A 6,540-nucleotide genomic window follows, 5' to 3' on the forward strand; every position below is an offset into this window, starting at 1 on the left:
TCCTTAGATCTTTTTATTTTTATATACAGCTGCCTCTTTCTGCATACAGAGCATATCACAAGGAGCCTCTGCTCTTCAGCAAGGCCTTTTAGAACCTACCTAAAAGGAACACAATGTAATGTAATATGGCAGCATCCTCACTCAAAACCATCTGGATAATACTAAACTTGTACTAAATACAAATCCAGAATTTTATCCTGGCTTGAATACAACTAATTTGATAAATAAAGATATGGTGTAGAAAAATATATGCAGATTCAGTAATACAGATTTTCAGTAATACAGATTTAGTTTCAAGGGTAACACATGCATCTTTTGAAGCTCTGGTTCTAATGCATGCATTCAACTGCCATCATTTTGATTGAGAGGGAATTTAAAAAAGAAAATATAAAGCCAGTGATTGAGATTTTGGGGATTGATTTAATAATGAGAAAACCCCAAATATTTTTATAGAGCCTTTCTTTATAAGAGTAAGGCATATTTCTGAAAAAAATGATCATCTAGATCTTACAAAGAAACTTTAGAACCTGTAGCATTTTAGCTTTGGCTAGCTTGGGCCTCTCTGCTTACATGACATCTTTTTCAAACTGAGCTGCCATTTGCTCTTTCAGATTTTTGTTTTTTCCTTTTGTCCAGTTCAATTCCAATTCTCAAGTGGTTTCACAATGACGGAACAGTTCTACTCAGCCAAAGTAGAAGACAGCCAAATACCCAGATAAAGAGATTTTCAGATGAGCTGGGGGAAATTCATCATGCTGAAGGTTCATTATTATTGTCAGTAGCATTTGGTAAAGTGGAACAGGCAGTAGGTAATTATTAATCATAGAAACATTAGCACTTTGTCTGCTCTATGCAACCTTGCTTCCTCTGCTTTCCTGGTTTCTCTGAAGTCCCACTTGCTCTGGGCTATAAGTCTTGGACTAATGCTGTACCTACTGTTTCAGCATCAGCAGTGATGGAGAAGTTTCCTCTGCAAAGCTAAAGCCAGAGATGCTGCTGTTATACAAAAGCAATCAATAATGCTATTTAACATGGCATTATTTTGCATTTAGCATTACATACTTTTTCCACTCATATTTAAAAAAATATATTCTAGAATAACTTGGGCTGGAAGGGACCTTAAAAGTCATCTAGTTATACGGACAGGGACACTCTTCACTAGGTTGTTCAGAGCCCCATCCAACCTGGCCTTGAACACTCCTGGGGATGGGACATCCATGGTTTTTCTGAGAAATCCATTGACACAGCCTAACATTTCCTTGATCTCATCTGCAAGTAAGATAAGTCAGCTTGATGGTAGCTGGAAAAAGAAATACAGAAACCCACCCCTAGGACCCTGAGATCAGAGCCAGACCCTGATCATGAAAAAAGAAGAAAAAAAGCATGTAATGAAAATTTCCCTATGTACATACTGCAGATCCACCAGCTGGCTGTTGTTTTGAAGGAAGCTGAAGTATTGAAAAACCTAAATGGTGGCATGTAACAAAAAGGGAAAATTTGAATTTCAGTAGTGACAGACAAGGCACAACTCTGGCTTATTTAACCCAGATAAGGCTCCTGTGAGGCTTATTTAGAAGATAAAACATGTAAATGTCAGAGAGAGCACCAGTTGACCTTGCTGCAATGAACTTGGATCTTAACAACATTTACCAAGCATTTAATAGCTGCAAAAATCCAACCAGCCATATACCAGCTACTTTGGGACAGTGAAATTCTTGTGCTACATCAACTATACTATGTTTTTCAGGTTGTTTGAACTTACCTTCATTCAATCTATAGAAGTCAACATTACTAGACACAGATTGTAATTGATGTTCTGGCACTGAAATTCTATTCTTTTTTCATGCACAGTGGTCAGAAACTGATTCATCCTGATGGAGCTCACTTTTCAGTAGAGGAAGAGATAAACTATCAGGCAGCAATGGATAACAAAGTGATAAGAGATGTGCTGTGGCCTTCCTTCCCTGTCACCATAAACAGTTTCAAGCAGACCTGTGAGCTCCAGGTGGTGCAGAGAGGAGTTTTGCTGCAGATGACAGGAGAATGACAGGAGAACAAAGGAGCTCCATTCAGTAATGTTGTTCTGAATCAAAGCTCAAGCTTTGCAGTCTGCAAGCAGATCAAGTTACCTGATGACCAAGAGGTTCCTCATGAAATCTGGACTGGGTTTCCAGGGTACATGCTCACATTTTTTTATTTCTGAAATCTGAAAAAGAAACTAATCTCAATCAAGCACAGTATTGAGACATGCCACAGCCATTTTGTCTGAAAAGCACCAGGTGAGGTGGTCCACAAAGTGAAGGAAAGCATATGTGTGCCAAGCTGCTGCATAATACAAGGGCTGGAGCAGAATGTAGATTTAGACTTCATCAAATCACAGCAGGATTGTCTCAGTTAAAACATAGAATTAATTCCCCATAATCAAGAGGAGAGAAGGATAAGTCTTACTTTTTTTTCAGATGATGCTTCTGGATGGCAGCAGTGTCTTGTCTCTCCCCTGTAAGAATGAAGCAATAAATAATGATGCTGTAAAAGACCTGTAAAAAGACAGCTCCCCTCCCTCCTGCATTCTCAGTTTCTGTTGCAGTTCAGAAGTAGGCAGCGCAGTACCCAATTTGTCCAATAGGTGTTTTCTCCTATATAGCTGCACATAAATGAATTTGGATGCATAAGAAAGCCCACTGTCCAAATTGCATGCAGTTTGTTCTCTAAAAAATAAAAGAAATTGAATTATGATTTTGTGCAATGCCCCCTTCACATTAGGTTAATTAAGCCAGTACCATTGGTCACACGGGGATGAGATATTTTGTGCCCTGAATAAGCAGGACTGGAAGATTTGGGCCTTGTATCTTCTTGGGATGATCAGTTAGAGATGAAAAATCACAAAGGCAGTGAGTGCTTGTGTGCTGTGACTGAGCTTGGTTTGACAGCTGGCCAGCCTAATGCTCAATGTGCTAATCACGATAAAAGCAGCGTAATTAATCAGAGCACAGCAAGGACATGCCCCTTAACAGAGCTGAAGGCAAGCAGAGGAAACCTTCCCACGTTACAACACATACTTTTCTTCCCTAGAGAGCTTTCGGGAGACCGATTATGGAAATGTTTACCTCGGTAAGGCTGAGGGGGAAATGGTGCGGTGATGCTGCTGATGGTGATAGCCTTGAGGTTTTGCAAGGGAAGCCAGCAGTTATCTCTGCAGAGGGACACCAGCAAAAGCATTTCCTATCTCCTCTGTGATGGGTCTCACAAACAAACTTACACCAGAAAAGAATACACAGTACACATGATGATAACATAATACACATAATTCAGAATACACAATTCACAATACACATAATTGAGAAACTGACTTGCTCTAGCAAGGGAAGACCTTCTCCTTTTACAGTCAGAGTGAATTGCATGTGATTAATAATTAGGAGACACCTTTTAGTCAGATGCAATAATCCATGGAGTTAAAAAGGATAGCTCTTAAGGCACAAGAGATTCTTGCTAACACTTCAGGTAAAAACCTACCACATTTTAACATCGACCAAGGCTGCTTACCAGGATTCCATTTTTTTTTTTTGGTGGAAATACAGTATCTACTTTAAGGAATAAAAAACCTGTTGAAACAAAGGCCTGGAAACCCTCTCTTCAGCACCTATCTCTTCGGTGAGTCACCAAATGTGCTCAGAGGATTATCTGGGTGGAAACTCAAGATGTGCAGCAGCCCTTCACGCAGCCCCCAGAGCAAACTCTGCCTTGGTCCCTCCTTGCGCATGTGGAGCTCTGCCCCGGGCACAGGATGAGTAGGAGGAGCAGCTTGGCTTTCCAGAAAAGGGGCAGGGAGTCTGCCTGAGTGTTGAGGGCTGGCTCTGCTCAGCTGGCACAGAACTGGCTGGGAGAGGATGTGGTTTGAAAACTGGACACTTGTGTGCAAACAGTTGTGCTGGCTCTGGATATTGCTGCCTGTGGCTGTGTGGACTCCAGCATGATAGGTTTGTTGTTTTTCTGACAAAAAGTTACACAGACTGAGACAGAGCAAATTACAGGACTGTTTCATGTTTCACCCAGAGCCAGTGGACCTTGGGCTCCTACTAAACCATTTACCAAGCTATAGGAGGATTTCCGTGTGGAGAATCACTGGATTCATAGTCTTTAAGGCCCAAAGGAATAATTGTCATAAGCCAGGTGGGTATCCTGTAAAGCCTAGACTGCAAAATGCAGGATATGTGTGGGGACCTTGAACAAAATGTTCTCTCTTTTATCAATAAGGAACTGAGCTTGGATTTTCTACGGAAAAAATAAATTCCATTAAGACCATGCAATAATAATGGTAATGGATGGGATATTCATTAGCTGATGAGAGAAATTGCAGGTAACAGCTATGGAAGGGAAGTCTCTGTCCCCAGAAATAAAACAACATTATTTTCATAATGGCAGACGATACTTCAGCAACCAGTGAGCTACATTTCTCCTTTTCTGAGCAGAGGGTTTGCACTTAGCCATGTGTTAACTCAGAAGATGACAACTCACAGAAAAATTGCATGAGGTAGTAAAAAAAACAGTAACAGGGAACTGCCTGCTGGATTGTTATGAAGAATTGCTGTGATAAAATGTTCATTCTGCTAGGCATTTCCAGGAGCATCAACATTCAGCTGCTCTCCCATTGTAAAACTATCTAGGGATGCCAGCTGCCACTTCTGCTGAGTGGGGATGGAACAGATTCAGCCATGGTAGGGATCATGTACAGAAAGCATGCTCCTTCTCACAGGTATGACACCAAATGCCTGCACTTTGCATATATGGCAACAGCAAACTTTAAAAAAAAATAGAAAGGGGGAGTGGGAATGCAGTTGGAAAGGAAGAACAGAATCATTTTGATGCATCGTACTTAGGCAGGTTATCTGAGCATTTCACACATGAAATAACCTGCATAAGTACTGGTTCCAGGCAAGCCCTAAAGATGTAGTTACTTAATATCACAGCAAAGAAAATCCTCACTCCATCAGCATCACTGCTGCAGTCAGGCTGGCTCTGCTCACTACTGGAACATGCACTCAGAGTCAGTTTTCCTGGGTGGGATTTGTAGGCAATACGTCTTAGCCCAATAGTAATTGACAATGAGTGCATTTGGAGAGGAGAAGCCCCGAGGGCTTTGCTCTTTGTTGCAGAAGGGAGGATGCCCTGGGCAGGGATGGATGCGGGTCCTTTCCCGCAGATGGAGCCCTCGCCCCAGCGAGCAGCCGCTCCTTGGCAGAGCCCCAGCGCGGGGAATTCCGGGCTGCAGCACAGGCGGGCTTCAGCTGCTCCTTCTCTCGGCTCTGTCACACCGAGATTTTATGTTCACTCCGGGATTTTTGCACCAAATGAGCTGGTTTTATTAGCCAGTTCCAGGAGAAGCCAGGATGGTGGGGAGCTGTAGAGAGGGCGGCTCAGTACCAGCCTAACAGGGGATCGGGATCACAGGGGGAATTCAAAAGAAGTATGGAAGCAGACTTGTCAAGTAACTCTGTTTGTTGGGGATTTTTGTTTGTTGGTTTGTTTTTCCCCAGAAAAAAAGTTCCATTCTGCAGGAATTGTAAAATCTGACGGTGGTTTGATCCCTTTTCCTATCGTTGCCTGTAATTAGCCCCCAACCATCCTGCAGGACTCACTTATGGAGAGATCTGCACTTGCCCAGGTGAGGGGAGTGCTGTGTGTATGCCATTCGTGCAAGAGGGAAAACTGAGTGCTTGAGCCCAGCAAGCCATGATTCCTGGAAAAACCCAACACAAATCTGTGAATGAATTTTTCCCTAAAACTCTTCAGGTTTCAAATTTTGTTTTACCCTCAATTAGGAAAAAACAATTTTTAAAAGTGCTCACAGAGTAGAGCTGTACATCCAAATGAATCACACTAAACCCAGTAAAGTGATTCATACTGATGAACTCCAAATGTTTTATTTGGAAGCTGATATCATTTCACTGAATTGTTTTTAAGTGGTTTTGTTCAAAGAGTGAATGGAGACATTTTTTGGAGGGAAGTTGGTCAGGCTGGTCAGGAGACAGGTCAGACTTGGAAGGAAGGGAACATAATACAGGTTTTATCCAAGCCAAAATAAAAGCTTCAGCATTAAAAAAAAAGTTTTAAAATAATTTTGGAAATATTTTGGTTCTGTGTCAGTGACACTGATCTAATTTCACAATTCACAGGGAATTAAATAGTTTCATCTGAAAAAAAGTTTTTTCAAGAACAAACCCAGCAATATTTTTGATCCCAAAACACCACATTTCTTGGCTGCCAGTGCAGCAGAGAACTAGATTATAGTACAGAGACAGATGTTATCAATAATAGCAGGCCAAGAAGTAACTTAGTATGAGAGAGTCCTCAGTATTCTGAGTCTCGTCAGGCTATGAGGGAACACAGGAACATTCCAGGGAAATCCAGAGCAGTGACATTAGGTAATGTCACTACTCAGAGAACATGATGAAGTCAAATGCATGTTCTGAATGCACTGCTTTCACACTGGGTGAGCAATGAGCCCCCACAACAGTGAAACTTTGTATGATGCTTTAAAAA

This window comes from Melospiza georgiana, chromosome 1 (assembly GCF_028018845.1).
Source record: "Melospiza georgiana isolate bMelGeo1 chromosome 1, bMelGeo1.pri, whole genome shotgun sequence".
NCBI lineage: Eukaryota > Metazoa > Chordata > Aves > Passeriformes > Passerellidae > Melospiza > Melospiza georgiana.